General features: G+C 50.5%; 1 long non-coding RNA gene across 4 annotated transcripts in view; it reads right to left on the bottom strand.

Annotated features, from left to right (window-relative positions):
- The window catches only part of LOC309854715, a 97,622-nt gene that overhangs the window by 15,053 nt on the left and 55,087 nt on the right, over positions 1–27,482 (bottom strand). For 3 of the 4 annotated variants that reach the window (XR_014306374.1, XR_014306376.1, XR_014306377.1), the window contains 2 exons: positions 5,336–5,514; positions 2,632–3,647 (listed from right to left, as the gene is read on the bottom strand). This is a non-coding gene — a long non-coding RNA (uncharacterized lncRNA). The remainder of the gene's footprint in view (positions 1–2,631; positions 3,648–5,335; positions 5,515–27,482) is intronic. The other variant, XR_014306375.1, reaches the window with a different exon arrangement.

Raw genomic sequence — 27,482 nt, 5'->3', positions numbered from 1 at the left:
TTTGGTAATATATGCAAATATACTTAAATTTCTATTACACGGAACCAAACACAATACCTAACATGCAACCATATCAAGCAAAAGTCAGGTCATGGAGGTCCTTGTTGGATGCATTATGGAGTGTGCGTTTCGTTCTTTATCCATTAAATGGCAAGACGTTGAATCAGTCAGGTGCCTGGATAGATTTGTATTTTGGAAAAAATCTCCTGGCTCCCTGGCAAAGAATGAAGCTCGAGATGGGACCTGTGTGCAAGACTGGAAGCGGAGGCTCTGGGAAGGTGAACAGGTGAGTAAGGGGTCCAAGGTAACACAGTGAGAGAAGGCAAAAATGAGATCCAAAGTGCACGTTTGTTTGTCTTGACAATCCTGGCTTTGGCTGTTGTCTCGGATTTTGATCAAGGCTCCTTGTCTGCCTGCTCTTGCTGGAGGAGCCCCAAAGCTACCACCTTGCTGGATTGATCTCTGGGTGTTTCATTCTCTGAAAAATCTCATGATTTTCACAATCATAAAAGAAACTCATTCTGGGCCTGGAAATGCTTCCAGATCAATCTGGGTCAACCTAATTAAAGCTAATGAAAGAAAGAAGTGTGTGTGTGTGTGTGTGTGTGTGTGGGAGAGAACTTCTCTTTCCATTATGATTTGCTTATGATTTCTTTTAAGTCCCTATTAACTAATACCACCTGATACGAAATTACTTAAGCTTGGAAATAAAAATGATTCTGCATCCTAATCAGAACTCTAATCAGCCTTAACTGATGCTGAATGCCAAATGAGCCCGAAATGGGACACCTCCCTTGACATGGTGTTGAATTTCATCCAGGGGTCTCCAAGGGAATCATGCAAAATTTGACACCGTAAGGCAGGGTAGTGTCAAAGTATATTGGACTTCAGACCCCAGTCCCCACTGATTTACAGGGTGACCCTGGTTAGACACTTCCCCTCTCTGGTCTTCAGTTTTCCCATCTTCCAAGTGCCGCTCCCAAGCGAGAACAGAGTTTTCTAGTCTGTGTTCCCCAGAGCCCTGGGGTTTCAGGGATTGCTCCTGAGAAGGGGGCGGCCTCTTTGGATCAGCTGAGTCTGGAACTCAAGGTCGCTAGAGGACAAGGAAGGAGCTTCAGAAGTAGACACCTACAACCTTGTCCCCGAGAGAGCTCATTTGCTGTCACAGCTCCAGTGTTTTGCTCCAGAGGAAGAGGTGGGGAAGGAGAACAAAGCTCTGTAAGTCACAGAAAAAAGCATCTGCTCTAATTAGACCCTTCATGGGTGAGCAGGTGGCCTCTCTCCAGTCCTCCTAGGGGGTTGGAAGCTAGCCATCTGCTCACTTCCCATGAGCAACGTCTCCTTTGCTCTCCTGGAACTGTGGGCAAAGCTGACCTGGTGAGTCGAGGGGGGGGGGGGAGCTGGGGCAGCTCCTGGAGAAGAGGAACGAGGAAATAATGGAGAGATACAGTGAGAGGGCTTGGAAGACGTGCCCTAGACCTTGGAAACATTAAGCCCGGAGGAGAGAAGCCTGGGAAATGGGGGTGGGGTAGATATATGGGACGGTCCCCTGCAGGACACCAGCTCTGGAAGGTTCTGAGGGTATCATTCACTTCCTTCCTGAGTTTGATCTGGTCATGTCAAGCCAACCCAACCAACCTAACCCAACCTGCACTAACCCAACCAGCCCAACCCAATCTGTCCATGCATCCACCTACTTATCCATCCATCCATCCATCCATCCATCCAACCTTCCTTCCAACCACCCATCTCTCATTTCTCCACTCATGTATTCACTTATCCACTGGTCCATCCATCTGTGCATTTGCTCATTTGGTTCCCCTCCCTGCCTTATGCATTTATTATTTCAACCATTGCAAAAATACCTGCTGAGCACCTACTAGTACACCTGGGAAGGCAGAGGAGAATGAGCTCTTTGGGCAACACATAATTCAGTGTTATAAACACACAGGCAAGCAAGTCTGCGAAGTGACTGTAATATACGGAGGGGCAAAGTGCCATTAAGTTTGGAAGAGGGAGGAACGGTTCAGGGAAGTGAATCAGGGAGGGCTTCAAGGAGGCCACAACCTCTAACCTGGTTCCTGAAGGAGGGGCTTCAGTTTACTGGCCGCACAACCAAGAAGAGGGTAACGTTGGGGGGGCGTGGCCAGTTTGAGGAGAGGAGGTCATGCTCACTCTTTGCAGAGAGTATCAATGCTAGCTCCCTTCTTCCCTCCTTCCAAACTTCAAAAAAAGTCTCGGTTATTCAACTCAAATTTCTAGGCTGTTGCAATTCAGGTTTAATTCAACAGCTGATGGTTCTTGTTCAAAACACTGGAGGGGGGAAAAAACCTATTCAATGAAAAATCATAGAATCCCATAGCAAGAAGTCACCTAAGCAAACCTCTTTCTCTGTGCGGCATCCCCAGCAAGTGAGAAGCCAACGTAACGGCCACCAGACATTCATCGCGCTGAGAGGCCAGATCTGTGTGCACGTGTGTCTGTGTGTGCGTGCACGCATGTTTCTGAGCTGTTTATGCTTCCATCAGACTGTTTTGTAGGGTCTGGTACTATCCTGTCAAAGGTGCCCCCTTTTATACTAGCATGTCACATTGTCACCAAACATGACTCTTCAGCACACTCAACACTCACCTGTCCACCCACTCGTCAATGTTCATTAAGTCTCTTCTGTTTTCCAGGCTTGGCACTGGATGCTGACGGCTATACGTCACTGGACAAGAAGCAGAGTTTGCCCTTAGAGAGCCCATGGTCTAGTGCAAGGATCAGCAACCTTTTTCTGCAACGGGCCACACATTACATACTTTAGGTCTTGCAGGCCACATGGTCTTGGTCACCACCATTTACCTCTGCTGCGGTCCAAGCTCTGCCGACTTCCCAGCCCTTGTACTTCCTCTTCCTGCACGGAGAGGCCAGTGGTTTCCGCCTTGGGATTTTGCGGCCAGAGCACAAATGCAGTGGAAGTTGAACCCGGACAGACCCACATGGCTCTGCTTTCTGCAGTGTTAAGTGAAGTTTCTGATTCAGCTCTTCAAGGCCTGACGGCCCCTCGTGAGAACGGGGCATGCAGGACAAGCGTTTCCAGAAGGGGCTTCTCAGAGCAACACTCCTTTGAGAAGCAGCTCCGGCCCTGGCTCGGATGTCCTTGTGCAGCAAGGTCGGCCTCTTCCAACACAAGCTCCGGTGGTAGAGCTGCTTTCCTGCAAGAGAACAGCAGCTCCTGCTATTAACCTGGCCCTGGGGCCCTGGGGCTCTTTTGGCCACATAGCCAGTCCTTACTCTGAGATGGGGCAGCGTCGCAGGCTTAGGGTCTGTCCTGAGATGTTGGCTTCCTGATGCCTCTTGAGAGAAAGAGGTTTGGGGGCCAGGCTCTTCAGGTACAAAGTCCAGTCCCACTCCTTGTCGCTGGGTGACTCAGTCTCTGCATCTGCCCAATGGGGGGCACCCTTCCTGGGTTAGGACCAAAGGAATCCAAGGCAAGCCGTGCTCCCAGCAGTGTCCAGCCCATCGTAAATGCTCAGTACGCTCCATCCGTTGTTACGGACCACAGACGCCGGACCTCACCTCGATTCACATCTCAGCTCGGCTTCTCCTTCTTCTTGCCTGTGTGACCCTGGGAGAATGACTTGACCGCTCTGAGCTACAACACCCTATCAGACAAGCGAACAGAATGACGATACGTGGTTTTGGGTTTTTGCATCTCCTTGGGACAAACGGGTGCATTTACATGAACCCCGCGCCGCTGCTTTTTCTGTGTGGGTTTGGGTTTTTTGTTTGTTTGTTTTTTAATATCAGCTGAAGCAAGGCCACCCTTACATCTGTGTGAGGATGGCGCTTGGCAAACCGCTCCTCTCCAGGAGGGTCTCCGCTTTTGTCTACAGGCACTGCTTGTGCCAAGGCCTTTAATATTTTATTGCATTTTTGCAATTACTGTACAAAACCAAGCAGAAAGAAGTGCTGATCCTACTGGTGAAGGGGCCCAAGTCTCATAAACTAAATGCAACGGAGCCAAAAAAAGAAAAAAAATAGAGAGAGAGAGAGAGAGAGAGAGAGATGTCACAGAAATCCCCAGCCCAGCAGATCTTCACCTTTAGCTGGAAGACCTTTGGGCTCAGCTGTCTGTCACTCAACTTGAAAAGACAAGGATAAAACGGAAGAACAAAGATGGAAATGCCAGAACTCTATGGTCGAAGGCAGCACCCGAAAAATGAGGTGGATTGAAGCGTGTGTGCAGAAATGAGCTTTCCTTCCCTCCCCCGACAGGAACTGCCTGTTCATGTCTGTACACGTTTGCAGCTGGGCACTGCCTACGTAAGAGCGCTGAAGACTGCTCTGCAGGTCAAGGCCCCCCCAGCAGTGCACGGTATGGAGGGGTGCGCCCCCGAGCCTATGAGGTGGGATCCCCATCCTCATCCTGCTTTTCTGAAAAGATCCAGGGTGAGCGGAGTACAGCTGGGAAGCATCAGCACATCAGCCATCGCTTCGGTAATTCAGACACTAATGCTGATTTCCCCGACGAATGTTCCCTCACCTTCTGCTTGGACTCCTGCAGTCTCGGGGAGCTCCTTACCTGCTCTGCGGAGTGTACTCACTTGGTGCTGGCATAGGGCTCTGGGACATTTACCAGCTCGTGAGTTCTAGGCTCCTTAGGGAGCCACGGGATTAGTGAGACCTCCTTCCACACAGGAGGACACCTTAGACAGGCTACCCTTTCCTGAAAGGCACCTTCACTCACTCACAAAACCTTCCTGAGCGCCTGCCCCTGGGCTCAGTTTTGGAGAAGCTCCAGGGCCCTCCTCTGGAGGAGACAGACAGCGGCAAACTGGAACGGTAGCAACGGGGCAGTTTCAATCTGGAAAGGGAGGGCAGCCCCGTGGAAAATCCCAAAGAGGCTCCGAGGCCAGCCGGGGGCGGGTCGCGGTGGTTACAGAAGGCTTCCTGGATGAAGGGGCATCTGAGCTGAGTTTCAAGCCACGGAGGGGGAGGCCAGGGGAGGGAAGAGGAAGGCATTTCAGATGGCCCAGAGAGTATGTGCAAACAGACGAGTGGCTCACAGACTAGTGACGATGGACACAAATGCAGGTTCAGAGTGTGTGTGTGTGTGTATGTGCACGCGTGCATGCGTGTGTGTCTGCATGTGTGTGCGTGCGTGATTCTGGAGGGTGCAGAGTGCCTGAGGAACAAGCCACTGAGGTCGAAAGGTCCAGGAGAGGCCTCAGCCTGGCTCCCGGCTCCCCGGAAACTTTAGTCGCCTTGCTTATAAGGCGGGGGCCACAGCAAAAGCAGCAAACTTTACAGGCAGTTGCACTGTTCTAATCATTTTACAAGAGTTACTCACCGAGGGATGCCTGGGTGGCTGAGTGGGTTAAGCGTCTGCCTTTGGCTCAGGCCATGATCTCCGGGTCCTGGGATCAAGTCCGACGTCAGGCTCCTTGCTTGGCAGGGAGCCTGCTTCCTCTCTCCCTCTGGCCTGGCTCATATGGTTTCTTTCTCTCTCTTGAATAAACAAATAAAATCCTAAAAAAGAAAAAAAAAAGAGTTACTGCATCTTCACAACAACTCCGTGAGTTCGGTACTATTATTATTCCCCTTTTACAGATGAGAAGACAGAGGCTCAGAGACCCAAGCCTTCCCTCTGGTGAGCGGCAGGGCTGGAGACCACTAGAACCTGTCTGCTAGGGTTGACCTGAAGATCAGAGGAGCTAACACGAGCAGGGTCCTCGACGATGTGTGTCCTGGTACAGAAGTTACGAAGTGACGACGGTCATCGTCGCGAGTGCGCCGAGAAACATACAGAATGACGTCATCAAGGACAGAGCAGTCCCCAGAGTGAAGCAAATTCTCTCCATCCAGGGGAACCCAGAGAAGGCCCACTTCAAGCTGACTCCTTAACTCCAGACAATAGAAAATGACAGGTCGGGCTTTGATGAAAAGATTGGGGGCCGCCCGGGTGGCTCAGTGGGTTGAAGCCTTTGCCTTCAGCTCAGGTCATGATCCCAGGGTCCTGGGATCGAGCCCCGAAGCAGGCTCTCTGCTCAGCAGGGAACCTGCTTTCTCCTCTGTCTCTGCCTGCCTCTCTGCCTACTTGTGATCTCTGTCTAATAAATAAATAAAATATATATTAAAAAAAAAGATTGGAAGAGCCACTGATTAGGAGTCAGACTTGTTTCTTTCCTCCCCAGCGGACTGAGCGGCTTCTGAGGGCTCTTCCCGTGGAAGTGGGGAGCTAACCGAGAGGTCAGGCATGTTCCCTCCGTCGCTCACCCTCGTGACGGTGGGAAGGACACGTGACGCAGCACGGAGTTCCTCCGGCCCGGTCCCGCGGCTGGAACCCAGCAAAGCCCTGCCAGGCGGGAAGAGATCTTGCACCAGGAACTGAGTTTGTCTATACCTTGATCTTGCCCTTCCCAGCCTCCGGAACTGGGAGGCGTAAACGTCTCTATTTAAGCTACGTGCTCTGTGGCGTTTAGTTAGAGCAGCTCAGCTCGGGCTGAGACAGACCGCTTCAAATAAGAATCCTGCAACGGCTCGCCCTTTCGGGGAGCTCGTGGAGCAGGCTTTTCTCCTCTCCCTTCACCCCTAATGTGCTCTCCCCTATGAGAGAAAGAGGGGCTTTTCCACTAGCTAGAGACTGACGTCCGTGGGTCACACTAGCAGTGGGAGCAGAAACGGTCCCCCGATGGTCGGGGGATGAGAAGCAGAGCAAGGTGCTGTCTCCCTCGGTCTCCTCCTCCCCTAGGCATGGGCGGGTGGGAATCCCGGATAATGCGGGGGCCTCATCCAATCGGCTGGACGCCTTGAGAGCGAAAGGAGATTTTTTGGAAAAGAGAAGATTCTGCCTTAAGACCCGAGTTTCCAGCCTCTTGGCCTGCCCTGCAGAGTCAAGATGAGTCTCTTCCAACGGCCTTCGGTTTTCCTGCCTTGGGATCACTTTGCCCGATCACTTTGTTCAATGTTCTTGGCTTGAGAAATTGACAGGCCAGAGTCAAGGACCCACCCCCTAGGAGTGACCCTGGATGGACAGCCTCAGAAAGGCTGCGTAGCCTTGTGGAGGGAGAAGTCCCCAAAGGAAATGGAATTCTCTGATAAGTGACGTGAAGAAGCTGGCTGAGGTAGGTTAACCCGTCCTCCAGACATTAAAAAAAAAAAAAAAATTTATTTATTTATTTGAGAGAGAGAGAGAGTGCCCACAAGCAGGGGGAGCAGCAGGCAGAGGGAGAAGCAGGTTCCCTGCTGAGCAAGGAGCCCGATGCGGGACCTGATCCCAGGACCCTGGGGTCGTAACCTGAGCCTAAGGCAGATGTTTAACAGACTGAGCCAGCCAGGTGCCCCCCCCCCAAACCTTTCTGACCTCTCTGCTGCGGAATTAATTTTTTCCTTCTTCTGGTCTTTACCTTGTACATATAAAAGGTTAATACTGTGCACACGATTTCACTGACCATATGGAATTACGTTTCTTTACGTACTTTGCTCTCACACGTGACTCTATCTTTGAGAGCTGGGTTCTGAATGCCGTACCTAGCATGCAGTAGGTACTCAGAATTGCTTGCGGCATCGAAAGAAAGAGTGGTAAAATGAAACCTCAAAACCTGGCTGTGTTCAAGGTCCGCCTTTACATATGGGCTTCTCTGAAAAGCAAAGTCTGGTTTTAACTTTGAGAGAGCAGCTTTTAAATCTTTTGTTTTTTTTTTTTTTTAGGAGGCTTTGGGTCTTGAAACGTCTATAAGGAGTTGGGTTTAACAAAATCGATTTGCTGAATGGTTGTAACGATTATAACTAGATGTATCGTCCCCTGCAAAAGATAATGCCTGAGGACAGAAGAAGAAATTAGGCCTTGTTCATATCAGAGACTTAAGGGAAATTTAAAGGGGATTTAAAGGAAAAAGGATCATTTTGGATACAATATGTAATAATGATGCAAAAAAAGTGATAGGCTGTAAATGCAAAGAAGCCTGCGTTTATGTTGTGCTTGGAGGGAAAAGGAAAAGAGAGAAAAAAAGGAAAACCCAAGATCAAGTCTGTAAGTGGTTAGAGCACTTGCCTTGAAAACATCCTCTCTAGGGGCTCCTGGGTGACTCAGTGGGTTGAAGCCTCTGCCTTCAGCTCAGGTCATGATCTCAGGGTCCTGGGATGGAGTCCTGCAGGGGGCTCTCTGCTCAGCAGGGAGCCTGCTTCCTCCTCTCTCTCTGCCTGCCTCTCTGCCTCCTTGTTATCTCTGTCGAATAAATAAATAAAATCTTAAAAAAAAAAAAATCCTCTCTCCCAATAGCCACTGACGTCTACTATGCAGCGGACATTAAGTCAAGCACTTACACACATGATCGCCTTTAATCCTGACAAATCCCATTTTACAAGTGAGGACACTCAAAATTCAGCATAGTTAGGTGGTCAGCCCCAAGGTCACGGAGCTAGGAAGCAGCAGAGACAGGATTCAAACTCGGGTCTTCATCATGTCAAAGGTGCCAGGTAAGGGATGGAGCACTTGCCCAAAGGGGGGACCAGCGCGCTGACTCCTCGAAGAGCCCCAGATGTTGGGTCTGCGCTCCTCCAATCCAGGGCCAGCACTGGCCTCGCCATCCTGGGAGGGGTGAGCTTTCCTGTTTAGGTCGAGGGAACCACTGGAAAATTCTTGGTGGGATTTGCAGCTGAAATGGCTGAACTCGGAGGACAAATCCTGCAGGAAAAAAATCCCCTCCTGGTAGGGGGAGGATTTCTCTCTGCCTGCCTGGCGTTGATGACGGTGAGTGAGCGTGTGTATGCGCACAAGCGTGTGTGTTTGCATGTGTGTGTAAGCCCACGTGGGCCTGCACAAGAGGGCACGCGTGTCTCTCTGGGAATATCTGTGTCTCCATTTGTATACTTCCGTGTGTTTCTTGGTGGTGTACATTTCAGGATCACTTATGCCCGTGTGTGTGTGTGCGCGCGTGCATGTGTGTGTGCACGTGCAGAAAAACTTACAATGAGGAAAGATGTACGCAGACACCTCTGACTTGCTGCCAACCTGTTTAACCGGTGCCGGAGAGCGTCCGTTCACCTCTTCCTGGAAATGCTGTCCTCTGCTCTGCAATTTCATTTTCCATTTGACCAAATGGGGTTTGTTTATCTTCCATAAATCTCGCTTTGGCAACTCCAGTCCCGCCGACTCCCTTCTCTCTCGTGGTTCTCAACCCTGGAGTGTCTTTCACAAGGGTTACCGTTCTGCCCTAACCTTCCTGGGCTGCTCGCTGCCTTCTGGGCTGTGGTTCCGTTTTGTTGGCCTGGACACGGAGGAGCCTGGCTTCCCCAGCTGCTGTCCGGACCTGTCCGATTCCCTCTCTGGACGTACAGAGGTGTGGCCTTGGCCTTTGGCGCTCCCGGCATCATAGAAGGCAGCATGATACGAGGCACAAAGACGGGTTTTTGCATTAAACGAAGGTATTTCCAGTTCCGGCTCTGGAATTTACCACGAGTGACTTCGGGCAAGTTCTTTTTGTTTTCTTCCTGCAGTGAAACTTCTTATAAGGAAGAGGATTATAAATTCTTAGTCGCGGGGCTCCAAATAATATATTGGAAACACCATTAATAGGAAGGGTACTGGACAGATACGGCTAGGCGACAAACCATCTCAAACCTTAGTGGCTCCCAAAACCACAAACATTTGCTTTTGCTCCGGATTCTGCGTGCTGGAAAGCTGCTGCTAGTTGGGGTGAGGGGGCTGTCTGCCGGGCAGTCATCCTCCTCCCAGTGGGGCTCCCTCTCATGTCTGTGATCCGCTGAGCATGTGTTTGCTGGCTTTTTCTGGGGGCCGGCCTGCTGGTGGCTGACGTGGTCTCTGGATTCCCTTCGGCAAAGTCTCAGCCTCCAGAGGGCTCGCTTGCGTGTGAGGCAAGGGCCCAAGCCAGGCAGTGGAAACCTGCAAATCCTCTGGACTTCCGCTCAGATCCCCTGGCCTCTACTGGCAGATCAGGCATATGGCCAGGGAACTAAGGGGAAAGAGGCTCTACCCCTTGATGGGAGAAGCCGCAAAATCACACTGGAAAGCTCTGGAAGGAGAGAGGCTATTGGGCAATCAGTGCAATCCGTCCACAGCCACGGGCACTCAGTGTGGAACCGCCTGGAAGCAAGGAGGCACTTCATAAACATGAATTAATGGCACTTAGGGTAAGCTGTGTAAATTTGAACATGCATGTGGTCTACTCTCAGCACAGATTTGTATTCGGACGAACTGAATTAAATGAATTTATGGAAGAAAATTTCATCAAGAAAAATAAAACTGGGGCGCCTGGGTGGCTCAGTGAACGGTTAAGCCTCTGCCTTCGGCTCAGGTCATGATCTCAGGGTCCTGGGATTGAGCCCCGCATCAGGCTCTCTGCTTGGCCTGCTTCCTCCCCCCTCTCTCTACCTACTTGTGATCTCTCTCTGTGAAATAAATAAATAAAATCTTAAAAAAAAAAAAAAAAGAGAAATAAAACTATTTCCTTGGTCTTTAAAAAGCTTTGAGGTGCCTGGGTGGGGCTCAGCTGGTTAAGCGGCGGACTCCTAATTCTTTCTTTCTTTTTTTTAAAGATTTAAAAAAAATTTATTTGACAGAGAGAGGGATCGCAAGTAGGCAGAGGGGCAGGCAGAGAGAGAGGAGGAAGCAGGCTCCCTGCTGAGCAGAGAGCCCAATGCGGGACCCGATCCCATGACCCTGAGATCATGACCTGAGCTGAAGGCAGAGGTTTAACCCACTGAGCCACCCAGGTGCCCCATGCATTGGACTCCTGATATCAGCTCAGGTCATGATCTCAGGGTCCTGGGGTCGAGCCCCAAGTTGGGCTCTGAGCTCCGTGGGGAACCTGCTTGAGATTCTCTCTCTCCCTCTCCCCTTCCCCTGCTCTCTCTAAAATAAACAAACAAATCTTTAAAAAGCTACATATATGAGAATGAAACTGGACCATTCCCTTATACCACACACAAAATTAAAGTCAAAATGGATGAAAGACCTCAACTGGAGGCAGGAATCCATCAAAATCCTGGAGGAGAACACAGGCAGTCACCTCTTCAACCTCGGCCACAGCAACTTCTTTCAAGAACTGTTTCCAAAGGCAAGAGAAACAAAAGCAAAATAACCTTTTGGGACTTCATCAAGACAAAAAGCTTCTGCACAGCAAAGGAAACAGCCAAAAAACTAAGAGGCAGCTCATGGAATGGGAGAGGATATTCGCAAATGACATCACAGATACAGGGCTGGTATCCAAGATCTGTAAAAAACTCCTCAAACTCAACACTCGAAAAACAAATAACCCAGTCCAAAAATGGGCAGGAGCAGCGCCTGGGTGGCTCAGTGGGTTAAGCCTCTGCCGTCAGCTCAGGTCAGTCTCAGAGTCCTGGGATCGAGCCCTGCATCGTGCTCTCTGCTTGGTGGGGAGCCTGCTTCTCCCCCGTCTCTGCCTGCCTCTCTGCCTACTTGTGATCTCAGTCTGTCCAATAAATAAATCTTTAAAAAAAGTGGGCAGGAGACATGAACAGACACTTCTCCATATAAGACATACAAATGGCTAACAGACACATGAAAAAAATGCTCAACATGACTGGCCATCAGGGAAATTCAAATCAAAACCACAACGAGAGACCACCTTACACCTGTTCGAATGGCAAAAATGAACAAAACAGGAAACAACAGATGCTGGTGAGGATGTGGAGAAACGGGAACCGTCTTACACTGTTGGTGGGAATGCAAGTTGGTGCAGTCACTCTAGAAACCAGTATGGCGGTTCCTCAAGATGTTAAAAATAGAGTTTCTCTACGACCTAGCAATTGTACTACGGGGTATCGATCCCAAAGACACAGATGTCATGAAAAGAAGGGGCACAGTTACCCCAATGCTCCTAGCATCCAAGTCCACGACAGCCAAACTGTGGAAGGAGCCAAGATGCCCTTCAACAGAGCAATGGATAAAGAAGATGTGGTCCATATACACAGTGGACTATTATCAGCCATCAGAAAGGATGATTACCCAACTTTTGCATCAACGTGGATAGAACTGGAGGGGATTAAGCTACATGAAGTCAGTCAAGCAGAGAAAGACAATTATCGTGTGGTTTCCCTCATCTGTGGAACAGAAGGAACAGCGCGGAGGACCACAGGGGAAGGGAGAGAAATCTGAAGGGGGAGAAATCCGAGAGGGAGAGGAACCCTGAGAGACTGCGGACCCCAGGGAGCAAACTGAGGGTTTCAGAGGGGAGGGGGTAGCCGGGTGGTGGGCATGAAGGAGAGCGCGTGTTGGGATGAGCCCTGGGTGTCATACGTAACCAAGGAATCACTGAACGCTGCATCCAAAACTAATGATGTATTATCCAGTGGCGAACCGAACACAATAAAAAAAAAGCAATCTTCATGAGAACGTTTCTCCAGTCTCTGTCTAAAACTCTGTATAAGCATCTGGGAACCACCACCTCCTCTCTCCTCCCCTGCTCTTAATTCCCCAAACCCTGACCCACAGCCCCAGACAGCGTGGTCCTACCCAGGCTTGTCTCTGTCTTTGTTCTTTCCCCTGTAGATCAGCTCTGCCTTTCTGACTTTTTAAGCTTTCCTTCCGTTCTGTCCTTTGGACACATAAAGAAAGCGGCATCCGGGAGCCGACCCCGGAGGGAAGAACTCCCTCTCCGTCCAAGGTCCACAGGGAGGGAGCAGGGAAGAGAAAAGCAGGTTGCAAATACTTTGAATAATTTCATTCTATGTTTTATTTCTGCCACCCAAGGATTGTTCTATTGCAAATATGCTCGTACTCCCCGCTCCGAGCTCTTTGTCCAGCTCCTTCTCTCCTTTTGGCTTGTCTTCGCCTACAGAAGAGTCTCTTGGCAGGTCAGTTTCCTGGGAGCTAAGGTCAGGTGCATCGGGCATGGGGGGCGGGGGCGGGGAAGCACCCCTTTCCCAGAATGCTCCAAGAGGAGGGTGGGAGAGGTGACACCTCAAGGTTGTAGGCCGCTCAAGGGGGTCCATTTCCTCCTTCCAGGAGGGGTCTTTCTTCCCCATCTAGTGGGAACCCCAGAGCTGTTGAACCGCTGAGACATTAAGGCATTGCATGGAGCGTGATTACCCTTGAATCGCTCCCCAGCACTGCCCCTCCTCACCCCCTCCCTGCCCTGCACGGGGTTCTCTGACCTCTCCTGTCTGCTTCCGACGTCCGTGGCCTTTGGATTTCTGTTTCCCGCTGTCCCGCTGCACCCCCGCATTTGGCTGGCTTCTTGCCTTCCTGCTTGGTAGGCACTGAGATGTGCCCTGGTAACTCACTGTTTTGGAATGATTAGTATAAAAACCATACTTGGTGCCCGCTCGCTCCAAGCCCCAGGCTACACCCTTTGCATTACTGGTCTTTATCTTCTAGGTCTGTGAAGGAGGTGTCTTCAGCGCTCCCCTGGCAGAGGCAGGTCAGTCACCTGCCCAAAGGTCACGGAGCCAGCCCAGCTGAGTTTCAAACCCCAGTCTGCCCGACTCTAAAGTCCACACTGGAGGAGCTATGAGAAACCGTGTCCCCTACCGAAGGTGACCAACTCATTCCAGTTTTATGTGGGGCTTCCTGGTTCTTCAGCAGAAAGTCCTGAATTCTAGGAAATCCCTCTGTCTTGGGCAAAGCGGGATTTTTTTTTTTTTAAATTCTACCCCAGCCTGAGCCTTCTTGCCTTGGGAAGGCCTGGCCCCGCACTGAAGACCCTGCCTGCTTCCCCAGTCCCGATCAGAAGAGGAGGTTCCCATGTCCTGCTGCGTCCCCTGCTTCCCCTCTAATTCCGGGTGCCTGTCTCACTTTGCTGCTGGCTTCCTGCCTAGGCAGGCTTCTGGGCGGTCAACATCAAGCCTGTTCCACTGTGGAAATGCGCACGGCCATGCAGGCGGCCCCCCCCTGGGATTCCCTGTCCCACCTCCTTGGGCTCCTTAGTGATGAAACAAAGTTGGAATCCCATCTGGTTTACAGATTCTTTAGAAACTTGCTGTATTCTCCATGTCCTCCTAGTAGCCCTGGTGTGTGTATGTGTGTGTGTGTGTATGTGTATGTGTGACGTCTGTGACATCTTTTGTAAATCCCTCCCAGCATCCCCCAACCCAACCATCCTGATAAACCATGGCTATTAACAGGAAGGAGTGGAAAAAACAAATATCCAAAGGAGCCCCTTTCCCCCAATCAGACCTGTTTGCTCTTAAGGATCTCACCTTCTTTTTATGCATTCCTAGATTTTTTTTTTTAAAGACCGTATTTACTTACTTGACAGACAGAGATCACAAGTAGGCAGAGAGGCAGGCAGAGAAAGAGGAGGAAGCAGGCTCCCCACTGAGCAGAGAGCCCGATGCGGGCCTCGATCCCAGGACCCTGGGATCATGACCCGAGCCAAAGGCAGAGGCTTTAACCCACTGAACCACTCAGGCGCTCCTACATTCCTAGATTCTTAAAATAAAACGCTTCTGACAATCCTCACTCACAAACGTCCAGGTGAATCGAGGACTACAAAGCTTGAGGCCCCCGGCTCTCTCCCACAGACCGCGGGCAGACCGGCCTGGTGAACACGGAGCATGCCAAGAAAGAGAAAAAGGGACGTCGGCTGTCCCCGAATGCGGATTTAGCGAGTGCAGAAGCACAAGAGGACAGACCGCTCAGAAACGCAAACCCAGACGGCACTGCTGCAAAGAGCCCATGGAATGTGCCCTGTTCCAAATCAGAGGCCTCCCTCTGTCCAGCGTCTGCAAGCTCGGCCTCCTTGGGATTTCGAAGGTACCCAGCGGAGCGTGGGGGGAAGAAGCCCTCCCCTGTGTGTCAGCCACGGCCATGACTTTTCCGTACTCGACGTCTGTAACAAAGACATCGGAGGGAACAAGTGGAGGGACCAAAAGGAAAAGATGGAGGCACTACAATGGCTTGGAGGCGGACAGTGAACCAGAGCCTCCGTGCCTCTCGCTGCTGGAGGCTGGTGGGCACCTGCGATATGTAGCAGAGTCAAATCAATATTCCCCCGGAGAAACAAATCAGGAAGGAGCAGTTCCATACTTAGCCAGGCATGCCAAGCTCTCCGAGGAGGTAAAAAAACGAATGATTTCCTTAGTCCTGTGTGCACGCATGCCCCAAAGAACCCCGAACAGCTCCCCAGGGTTAACCCGGGAATAACGAAGACCTTTGGCCATCGTGATGTGATGAGAATTTCCATGAGATAAACTTAATGGGATCCGCAAAGTACTTTTTGGTCCTGATGAGGTCCGTGCTGGGAAAATAATGGGGAAAAAAACAACAAAAAATGCTTTCCAGGGGCGCCTGGGTGGCTCAGTGGGTTAAGCCGCTGCCTTCTGCTCAGGTCATGATCTCAGGGTCCTGGGATCGAGTCCCGCATCGGGCTCTCTGCTCAGCAGGGAGCCTGCTTCCTCCTCTCTCTCTCTCTGCCTGCCTCTCTGCCTACTTGTGATCGCTCTCTGTCAAATAAATAAATAAAATCTTAAAAAAAATGCTTTCCAAAAATTCATGAGAAAAAAATACTAGGAAGAAAAAAAAAATTCCCCGCCGAGGAGAGCATGTTTCTGGAGCTGGCCGTCGTGCTGGTGGCTTCTCCGTCAGCCCTGTTATGAGTATGGGTGGTTTCAAGAGGGATTGGGAATAGCAACCAATGGGAATGAAAAGAGCCGTCTGGTCGCCAGAGCCCAGGGAACAGGGAATTCTTGGCAAACATCCTCTCCCTTTGGCCGCAAGTCAGCTTACGTGTTTGGTGTGTGCCTCCTGTCCCACACTGAGAACCAGAGTCACGGTTTCCAGATGGGTGGGAAGTTGGACGTTGGCAGTCTTGCTTGTTCTCCAACATGGCTGCCCATCACAAGTCCTTTGGATGATTTAAAAAACGCATTCTCAGAAATCGCCGCCAATGCCCCGAGTCAAGGTCTTTGGGGTTGAGGCCCAGCAATCAATACTTTAAAAAAAATTGCTATGGGGGCGCCTGGGTGGCTCGGTGGGTTCAGGCCTCTGCTGTCGGCTTGGGTTGTGATCCCAGGGTCCTGGGATCGAGCCCCGCATCAGGTTCTCTGCTCAGTGGGGAGTCTGCTTCTCCCCCTCTCTCTGTCTGCCTCTCTCCCTACTTGTGATCTCTGTCAAGTAAATAAATAAAATCTTAAAAAAATTATTATGTCAAAAGAGTCACTCCCTGGGGAGTTGTGTGTGTATGTGTGGGTTGTGTGTACTGCATGGTATATTTCAGTTTAAGTAAACAATCCGGGTGATTCCACAGCACGAGCAGGTCTTTGGAAAAACAGAGCTGGTCTCTTTTACCAATAAGGAAACTAAGTCGTCAAGAGAAAGGGACTTGCTTAATACCCCCCTCACAAAGCCATAACTACAGGCTTGTACTTCAGCTCAAAGTGAAGGCCTTCTCCTGTAGGCCAGGCCACAGCTCATGTAGTAGTTCCAAAAATTTCTGGAAAATTATGCCACTCCCCACAGAAGCCCCAAAACAAACATCCATGCAGAAGCTGGCTTATCTGGCAGAATATAACGGTGTTATCAACTCTGAAAGCCGTTCTACCAGATCATTCCCCAGAAGCCCCCAAATACAGAGATATGACCTCCTCCTGCCTCTGAGTGCTCTCCATGGGCAACTGGACAAAACATACTTCTGCAGCAGCGGATGGATTAGCCTATAACATTTATCGAGCATTTACTGCCTAACACAGTTTTCCATCCTCTTGAGTACCCTTAGGATTAGGAATTGTGAACACTATTTCACAAAGAGGCTCACTGTATAAAACTTACAGAACAGAGGATCAGAGAGGTAGAGAACCTCACCCAAGATCACACAGCTCAAAGATTTCTCAGATCATTATGTTGTACATCTGACGTTAATATGATGTTATATATTAATGATATCTCTTGGAAACAAAAGAACCTGTTTTAAAAAGCCCCACCCAACACTACCAAGGATTCAAGCCCACGTCCTACAGCTTCCTTGCCCCTCCTATATGGTCCCCTTCCTAAATCTGTCATCACACTCAAAGGATTCTAGTGACTATCACCTAGTTTAGAATTCAATCCACTCTCTGGGTTAAGAAAAAAAAAACAAAAACTCTGAGTCTCTTTTTCAGGTGAAAATAAGCTCCAAAGATGTTATTTAATACTTTATAAAACGTGCACATGTATTGAAGCAAGAGAGGAATTATGACCACACGGTGACCTCTTCCTAGTGGATCTCAAAGAACTTTGAAATAAGAGAACTCTCGATGGTGAGCAGGGCCTGGTGAACTCGGCACCCGCGTTAATGAAGTTTTTCATGCTCACGACATTTTTTGAGTATCAGGGGTCAAGTTCAGGCATGTGTAATCAGTTGATAAAAGACATTTGTGTGCAGCCACGTGGGAAATCTGTGCATATTATCAAATAATGATGTAGAGTATAATTAAGGTTGAGCTATTAAGCCCTAATTAATTAAGCTGTCAGATTTTAATCAAGGAATTGATTGTTTCTGTAGAGAGCAGGGATGGTTCTGCATCCTTGCTGAGGTCTGGAGCCCTGATTTGCAAAAATGAACCCATTAAAGGGCCACTCCAAGAAGCAGGGAGCGTCTCTGCTTCCCAGCGTGCAACCCTACGATTCTTCCAGAAAGTCAAAGAGGCGAGTGGGCTCTCTTGGTTTAAATCTGATTTTCCTACTTACTGGCTGTGAGAACTTGAACACATTCTCTTCCCTGAGAACTCAGCCTTCTCATCGGTTCAGTGGGAACCACACCACCATCTTGCAGAAAAGGAAATGCTGGAATAGCCACACGCTACCGAGGCGTCCCCCGTCTGCTGGGCACGGGGCTACGTGTGGACCTTCGTCCGTGCATTTGATCTTCACAGAATCCTCCGAGATGCTGTTGCCCCACAGAACGGCCCGCCCTGACGGAAGCATCCTGCACGGCTGCCCTGTCCAATATGGTAGCCGTTAGCCACGTGGGGCCCACGAGCACTTAAAATGTGTCTCCTGCAACCGAGCGATGGAACTTTAAATTTCTTTCGATTTTCGTGGATTGATGTTCAGGAGTATCCACATTTGGCTGGTGGTGGCTGTGTTAGCATGGTTCTGACGACGGGCGCTCCTGTCCTTATTTGCCAGATGGAGGCTAAGAGAAGCCATGGAACGTGCCTACAGTCCTATGGCCTATAAGTGGCGGAGCTGGGATTTGAACACCGGCGAGGTGGCTTCTTACCACTGCACAGTACCCAGTGGGAGCTCTTCAGGAGGTCAGGGCTTATGGAAGCAGGGGTCAAAACATGCCTTTGTGGCCCTGGATTGATGCACTGGGCCTCCGCCTGCTGTCGCCAGTGCTCTGGCCCTTCAACAGGGCTGAGGGACCCAGCAGAAGCCAGGCCACCATCCTTGTCCGCCCTGGGTGGGCCCTCTGTGCAGCAGAGCGGATGGATGTGGGCGGTGGGTTGGCTGCCAGGGTGGATATGAACTGCGTGGGCTGAGCGTGCTTCTTGGCGGGGATACCCCATGCTTTGACTTTCAGTCCACTGGGGAAGGGGCCTGGTGTCGAGTGCATGTTGGGTGTGTGCCAGGTGCCACGTGGGTCTTGTCCACGGACGATCTCACGGAATGCTGTACGGCAGGTGCCCCAGAGATGAGACAACCAATGCTCTAAGAGGCTCCACGACTTGCCCAAGGTCACACCGCGTGGCAGGGTCAACGTACGGGTCTGAAGGCAGGCATCTGGCTCTGTAATAGTTTACGTCTTCACCTGCTTTATTCTTTTTTGCTGAACTTTTCATCTCGGCTGCCTGTCGCTATCAGCCTAGGTCTAGCTTAGGGTGGGGTCGGTCTTTGGGGTCCATCTCTGTAGGCAGGGGAGCAACAGAGGAAATGGGGTTTTGTTGAACTTGGCCGTGGGAGCTGTGAGCAGGGCAGGAGGAAGGAGGTGGGAGCTGAGAAGGAGCGTGAGATAGGGAAGAACACCAAAGGCAGTCATTATTACAGTAATAATGATAATTACGCTGATTCCCCAGCCCTCTCCCTGGAAACCTGTGACTCCCCCGTGGTCCCACGCAGTGGCCCCCTCTGGAGCTGTCTGCAGGGACGGTAGCTGTCATCCTCCAAGGGATTATTATATAAGATGGGCTGTCATATCCGGAGCCCAGAGAAACGAAACCGCCAAGATCTAAGAAAACGCGGCTGCGTGGAATCCTTCGTTGCTTTTATGAAGAAATAGGAATGCCAAGATTTACACATTTCAGGATTCCTAATTGAATTGTTTAAGTGTGGAAAATGGGAGCTCTGGGAATCTTTGGAAACGCAGGCGGGTGGTTTGTCAATGTCAGATTGCCACCGCTGCCACCGCTGCCTCCTTCTTGGATGGCTCGGGGGCCGCGCTGGTGCCTGGTGGAGAGTCTTGTGCACTGAGGCGTGTCTGTTCTGGCCCGTCGCCTCCCGGGCTGCGCTGTCCCCCTGCGGGGACACTCTTAGGAAACAAGGAGAGCAAGACAGGCTTTCCGGCCCTTGGTAGGTGGTGTCTCCCCTTCTAGCCACATCTGACTTCCAGAGCTATGGTTTTCCGAGATGTTGAGGTGGTGGGTGAGGCGTCAAAGCCTTGGGGGCTGGGACACTGCCTTTGCTTTGTCCTGCTGCGTGACCTTGCCCAAGTTCCTAAACCTCTCTGAGACTCGCTATCCGATTCTGTACAGTGAGGAGCATTAGGGGTTGTGGTAAGTGAGAGAGCGTCCCTCCAAATGGTCTGCAGAAGTCCTAACCCCTGGGACTGGTGAATGTGACCTTATTTAGAAAAAAGATCTTTGCAGATGGAATTTCGTGCAGATGAGGTCATGCTGGGGTAAGGTGGTCCCTTAGTCCCTTAGGTGACTGGGGTGTCCTTTTAAGGGAAGAAGGTGCACAGAGGACACGAGGGGAGATGGCCGTGTGAAGACAAGATAGATACGGAGGGCCTGGAGGCTGCAGCCACAGGCCAAGGAAAGCCTGGGGCCACCGGAAGCTGGGAGAGGCAGGGAAGGATCCCTTCCTAGAGGTTTCAGAGACAGTCTCGTCCTGAGAACACTTTGATCCGCAGCCTTTCTGAAGGGCCAGAGCGTTGATGACAGCAGGCGGAGGCCCAGTGCATCAACCCAGGGCCACGAAGGTGTGCTTCGACCCCTGCTTCCATAAGCCCTGACCTCCTGAAGAGTTCTCATTGGGTACTGTGTGGTGTTAAGAAGCCACCTTGCCGGTGTTCAAATCCCAACTCGACTACTTACAAGCCGTAGGACTCTAGGCACATCCCATGGCTTCTCTTAGCTTCTATCTGGCTTGGCCCTTCTTGTCTCAGGTTCTGAGAAAGAGCAGAGCAGCCCCTGACACCCGGGAGCTGGCCAGTGTGAGCTGCTTGGAGCTGGCTCCATGCTCACAGCCGGAGCCTGGAATGTTCTGAGCATGAACTCCATGGAGCATCAATATCAGGAAAGGGCCCCCTGTTTTTGTGCCAGTACCGTGCTGTCTTGGTGATCACAGCTCTGTAATATAGCATGAAGTCAGGCAACCTGATGCCCCGGCTTTGTTTTTCTTTTTCAACATTCCCTTGGCCATTCGGGGTCTTTTCTGGTTCCATACAAATGTTAGGATTGTTTGTCCCAGCTCTGTGAAAATTGCCAACGGTATTATCGTAGGCCTGGCGTTCAAAGTGTAGATTTCTCTGGGCAGCACAGACATTTTAACAATATTCATTCTTCCAGTCCGTGAGCATGGAATGTCTTCCCATCTTTTTGTGTCTTCCTCAATTTCTTTCATAAGTGTTCCGTGGTTCCTAGAGGAAACATACTTTACCTCTTTGGTTAGCTTTATTCCTAGGTATCTTAGGGTTTTTGGTGCTATTGTGCATGGAATCAATTTCTTTAATTTCTATTTCTACAGTAACATGGTTAGTGTATAGAAAAGCAGCTGAATTTGTATCCTGCCACATCGCTGAACTACTTGCTGAATGAGTTCTAGTAATTTGGGGGTGGAGTCTTTTGGGTTTTCCACATAAAGTATCATGTCATCTGCGAAGAGGGAGAGTTAGATTTCTTCTCTGCCAATGTGGATGCCTTTTCTTTCTGTTGTCCCAATGTGGAGGCCAGGACTGCTTGTACTGTGATGAACAATTATGTTGTGAGGTCAGCCCTGCTGTGTTCCTGACCTTAAGGGAAAGGCTCTCAGTTTTTCCCCAGTGAGAATGATATTTGCTGTGGGCTTTTCCTAGATGGGTTTTAGGATACCGAGGAATGTTCCCTCTATCCCTATACTCTGAAGAGTTTTAATCAGGAACGGATGTTGTATTTTGTCAAATGCTTTTTCTGCATCAATTGAGAGATCATATGGTTCTTGTCTTTTCTTTTATTAATGTGTTCTGTCACACTGCTTGATTTGCGAATGTCTCCAAAGGCAAGGGAAACAAAAGCAAAAATGAACTTTTGGAACTTCATCAAGATAAAAAGCTTCTGCACCGCCAAGGAAACAGCCAGCAAAACTAAGGCAGCTCATGGGATGGGAGAAAATATTTGCAAATGTCATTACAGATAAAGGGCTGAGATCCAGAATTGGTGGAGAACGTCTCAAACTCAACACTCAAAAAAACAAATAACAGTCAAAAAATGGGCAGGAGACACGAACAGACACTTCTATACAAGACATACACGTGGCTAATAGACACATAAAAATGCTCAACATGACTAGCCATCAGGGAAATTCAAATCAAAACCACAACGAGAGACCACCTTACACCTGTCAGAATGGCAAAAATGAACAAAACAGGAAACAACAGATGCTGGCGAGGATGTGGAGAAATGGGAGCCGTCTTACACTGTTGGTGGGAATGCAGACGGGTGTAGACACTCTGGAAAACAGAATGGAGGTTTCTTGAGATGTTAAAAATAGAGCTACCCTATGGCCCAGCAATTGCTCTATTAGGTACTGATCCCAAAGACACAGATGTTGTGAGAAGAAGGGGGGCATGCACCCCAATGTTCTAGCAGCCATGGGCACAACAGCCAGACTGTGGAAGGAGCTGAGATGCCCTTCAACAAATGAACAGATAAAGATGTGGTCCATATACACAATGGAGTGTTACTCAGCCATCAGAAAGGATGAATACCCAGTTTTTGCACCGACATGGATGGAACCGGAGGGGATTATGCCAAGTGAAATAAGTCAAGCAGAGAAAGACAATTATCGTGTGGAACAGAAGGAACAGCGCGGAGGACCACAGGGGAAGGGAGGGAAATCTGAAGGGGGAGAAATCTGAGAGGGAGAGGAACCCTGAGAGACTGCGGACCCCAGGAAGCAAACTGAGGGTTTCAGAGGGGAGGGGGTAGCCGGGTGGTGGGCATGAAGGAGAGCACGTGTTGGGATGAGCCCTGGGTGTCATACGTAACCAAGGAATCACTGAACGCTGCATCCAAAACTAATGATGTACTATCCAGTGGCGAACTGAACATAATTAAAAAAAAAGAAAGAAAGAAAGAAAGAAAAGGGCCCCCTGTAGCTTGTAATAACAGCCTTGAGTGGTGGTTACCAGGAGCTGGAGGGTGGGGGCGCCTAGGGTGATGCCGTTTCAAGGTACAAACGTTCGACTAGTATGTAAACGAGTTCTGGAGACATAACACACAGCCTGCTGATTACGGCCACCACCACCGCACTGTCCACTTCAGAGTTGCTAAGAGACTAGGGCTTAATTGTTCTCTCTGCAAGAAAGAAATGGTAATGACATGATCCCACGGTAGGTGTGAGCTGCGCCACCACGCTCATCCCAAAGCAGGACAGAAAGGTATGGAACCAGCACGGATGCCTCCCCTTGCGCTTCCCTATTATTACAGGTCCGGCATATCTCCGGAAGAGAAATAAATTAAAAAAGGAAAGGGTGCTCTGTAAGTCTGAGAGCTCAAGGCAAAAGAAGCCAGACTTTGTGGTCCCGTCTAAATATGGACAAAACATAAGCATTGTCCAAACCACAGAAATGACCAAACGATTCCTTCTCCTGGCCGATAGGAGGGACTGCCTTTTTTACCCATCCCAGCCGCGGGCTTGGTTTGTCCTTCTCAGCTTCTAGGTGAGACTAATGAAAATAATCATAGAATATGTCCACTTCCCGACAGCACCCAGCTCAGCACAAAGCCTGGCTTCCTCATACTCTTCCCCAAATCACCCAGCAGGAGCCCAGATCCTACCACACCCGCTCCCAACAGCCCGTTCCTGAGCTCCGCCCCGATGCCCTCGTCGCCAGGACTCAACAAGCCTGCCCGTCTCGGCGGCAGGTGCTGGGTGGTCTTTGGTCCTTGTGGGGACCGGTGGGTTGGCACGCTTGTCACTCAGAGTGGTGCTTGGCACATGTCCAGTGCTACGCCAGTGTCCCCTGGAAAGGTGACTTTTGCGGTCTGGGCGCTCCGGTGTGCTTCCTTCTCTCTCGGTGATGGTGCCCGCCTCTTTCGTGTCCCATGCTTTGGGGGGCTGTGGAGCCTCTTGCTGACTCCTCTACCTTGTGGCAATGACCTAAGCTCGATTTCATCCTCTGCGTGACGGGGACGAAGGAAGGGTCGCTGTGAGGCTTGTCTGTGGCAGCAGCTTGGGAGACGCAGGCCACATTGTGCTGGTGCAGACTCGCTCTCCGAGGAACAGCTCTGACTCCAGCTGCTAGGGGGTCCATTTCCTTCTGGAAATGCCAGCGATCACGCTCATGTTGGTCAGACACTGTGGGTCATCTCTGGAGGGTTCTGGATGTGCTCTTGCCTCCAGCACAATTCCTCTGGTTAGCCGGGAGCAGGTGTGAGGGCCGGTGCTCCCCTGATGTCCTCTGCCTGCCCAGTGGCTCTGTGACCTGCCTCATGACTCTTGGATCCAACTTACCAAAGGGTGTGGGAGGAGCTGGAGCTGGCTGCGTCCCCAGAACTCCAGAAAAGCCCAGGCACGTAGAGGGGCCGGGCCGGCTCAGGGCCCTCGGACGGCCCACCTGATCCCACCTCTGCCTTCCTCCCCATGATTTGTGGCCATAAGCCCCCCAGCCCTCTTATGCCACCTGTAGAATATTCCAGACATGCTCTTGACCCTCTGTCTTTCAGTGTGTATTCTCTCTGCCCAGAACATTCTCCCTTTGGCTTTTCCCAGGACCCCCTCCTCATGCTTCAGCTCTGGGCTCCAACGTCGCCTCTGTAGGCAAGATTTCCGCAAGCCCTGCGGAGTTCCTTGCTGCCTCCCGCCAGGCGGGGTGCTTAGGGCAAGCCTAATCAGAGATGTGTTTGCTGACCGTCTGCCTCCCTGAACAGGCAGGAACCGTGCCTGCTTCTGCTGTCCACTGCGGTCCCAGCACTAAGCACACAGCCTGGGGCGTGTGCCCGTGTACCCACGTCCGTGAGCGTGTGTCTGTCTGTCCATGCATCTGTCTTTCTATGCGTCTGTCGTAAGGTGTGCAACCTGGTGATTTGATATATGCATACACTGGAGAATCGTCACTCCAGCCAAGCTAATTAACACATCCATCAACTTACAAAGTTACGTGTGTGTGTGTGTGTGTGTGTTGAGGACACGTAAGATCTTCTCTCAGCAAATTTCAAGGGCACATAGAGGATTATTAACCGTAGCATCCGCTATGCACTGGATCTCTACAACTTATTCACGTTATACCTGGAAGTTTGCACCTTTTGACCGACCTCACCCCGGCTTTGCCTGGCCCTGATATTTGACAACCACATTCTGGTCTCTGCTTCTGTGAGTTCGGCTTTTTAAGACTGTTCAGGTGAGTAAGACCACGCCGTATTTGTCCCGCTGTGGCTGGTTCACCTCGCTTTGCACAGTATCCTCCAGGTTCCTCCTTGGTGTTGCAAAAGGCAGATTTCCTGATTTTTTATGGCTGAATAATATTCTCCTGTATGTATGTATGTATGTATATGTACGTATATGTATACGTATATGTTCATACACATACACACTACATCATCTTTATTGAACTCGGCACTGGGAAACTATGGCCTGTGGGCTGGCTGGTCCTTTTTGTAAATAAAGTCTTATTGGCACCTGCCCACACCCATTCGTTTACAAATGGTCCATGGCGGCTTGTATGTTTCCGTGGCAGCGCCCAGAGGTCATACCAGAAGGCCAAAGGCAGGCAAAGCCTAAAATGTTTGGCCTTTAACCAAAAAAGTTTGGTGACCCTGGGCAGGGAACACGGGTCTCTTTCCATCTAGGCTGAGCAGAAGATTTTGTGGAGCAGGAAGGATGAGGCCGTGCTGTTGGCTGCGCTGGGATGTGTGGCCTGAGAAGGTTCTCCGGTGTCCACAATGAGGGTCAGAACGAGGACTGTCCCACCCTGGGGAGAGCTGAGAGTGGCTCTTTGGTTCAGTGGATGGGGTGAGGGTGTGACGGGTTATAAACCCGCTCATGGTGAAACTCCCTTTGAACAAGGGCGATCACAGTATCGAAATTCCAGTGTGATCACCAGAAGTCGCGTCTAGTTTCTGCCTCCGAGACTCCCCTCTCCAGATGAGAATCCTTCTGGGGGACACAATGTGCTGCTGCTCAGACCGGGGTCCGTAAAGCAGGACACAGCAGTGCCTGGTCCAGATTAGAGGTTCTCAGACAGGTGACTTTGCCACCCAGGACATCTGGTAATGTCTGGAGACATCTCGGGTTGTCATGATTCAGAGAGGAGAGGCGTTACCAGCATGTATTGGCCAGAGGCCAGGGACTCTGCTAACCACTCCCCTGCCCGCCAGTGCCTGAGACGGTCCCTACAACAATCACATGGCCCCAATGTCGACAGTGTAGAGGTGGATACTGAGGACAATGGGACAAGGGACACATCTTGTGTTGTCACCTTTGCTTGATGGTAAAAGGTTTCAAACGTCATATTTATGACAGATGCAAACATATTACAGAGGAGGAAGCACCATTTGCATGGGTTTTTAAGCAGAAAACCTGATATTTCCAAAAATTACACTCTGGGAGTGGGCTGCTTTGGGCTCTGCTCCCTGATTCCCCCACCTCCTGCGACTGGGAATGCTGTGAAAGATGCTGTCGTACGGATGAATTCTAAATCCGTAACACGGCCTAGGTGTCTTCCACACCCAGTCCTTTGTTCCTCTTCCCAGCCTCATCTGCCCTCAGGAATATTCTGTGGCCCCTCTATGTCATACAATGATAGGAACTAACATGTTTTCTATGGGACAGGCACAAGCTAAGCATTTTATGCACGCTTTGTCCTTTTTCCAAATACAAGGAGTGCCCCCAAACAGAAATCACTTTTCTGCTTTTCAGCTCCAAAGTCCTCCATGCTCCCTTTCTTGAGCAAGTAAACTCCTATTCATCCCTCAAAACCCAGTTCAGCCAAACCCTCCTCTGCCAAGTGGTTTCGAGCATGGGCCCGAAGCCAGCTGTCTAGATTTACATCCTCCTTGGCCTCTTACCGGCTGTGTGTTCTTGGGCAGACTGCTTTATATCTCTTTGCATCGGTTTTCCTTCTTACGAATGAGATGATGATACTACTATTTCCCTTACAGCACCGTTGTGAGAATTAAAAGATAACGTGTACATGTGCTTAGAACCATAGGTGGCATGTAACAGCTGCCTAATAAATGGGAGGCTTTCTTTGACCTCTTTCCCCATCACCCACACCATCACAACTCATAGACCCTGGTCTCAAAGGGCATTTCTGGATTTGTCAGCAAGTGCCTGTAAGTGGTTGTGGGAGGAAACAATGGGATAGGGAGGCAATATCACGGAGCCACGTGTTGTAGGAGTGAGAACAAACCCCAACCTTAAACAAACTTCTGAGCCCCAAAGAGACACACTGGGCACCGCTGAGGACACCTTATGACAGAATTGGTGAGAACGGTGCATAATCTGCCCTCGAGGGCCAGCCCCAGCACCGGTGGTTAAACCTCTTCGAAGAACGCTACGTGGCTAGTTGGTGCCATCCCTGTCGCGTGGTGTTGAGAAAGCTTCTGAGGCTGTGTCTGGGCCCGGAGGAAAAGAGTGACGGAATCACTCACGGCTGTCTTCCAGGGGCAGTGTGGGAGGGATGGCACGTACACACGGGCACCTACTATCTCTGGAACGATGAGACTTTCCGGCAAATTCCTCCTAGGGTCCGGCGCTGGGTAGACGGGACATGCTGAAACTGGGGAGAGCCATCTCTTGTTGTTCTTACGCGGACACCTGCTGACTCCAGGCGGCCCCATCAGTTGTCCCCACAGTGGACAGACACCACAAAGGCACACGGCAGCGTGGCATAAAGCAGACAAATTCGGGGTTTGGCATCCAGCTCGTTAAACGCGCCGCCGTGGGACCCTTTCCTCCCGCGGCTCTGTTCGTCGCTGCGAACGCCCTCCTCGCGCGGTGGCCGAATCGGCATCATAAACTCTGAAAATCCCGGGACTGATTTCCAAGCCACGACAGAACTCAAAATCGCTCCCGAGGCTTCTGCTCTACTTAAAACATCCCCGAGGGATTCGTTTCCTTTTGCAAATAGAAAAAATAAAATAGAGGTGGGGGGAGAAAAAAATGCTCCCTACCC

This window comes from Mustela nivalis, assembly GCF_964662115.1.
Source record: "Mustela nivalis genome assembly, chromosome: 19".
NCBI lineage: Eukaryota > Metazoa > Chordata > Mammalia > Carnivora > Mustelidae > Mustela > Mustela nivalis.
Note: the sequence above shows the minus strand (reverse complement) of the source record. Positions and strands in the feature narration are given on the sequence as shown.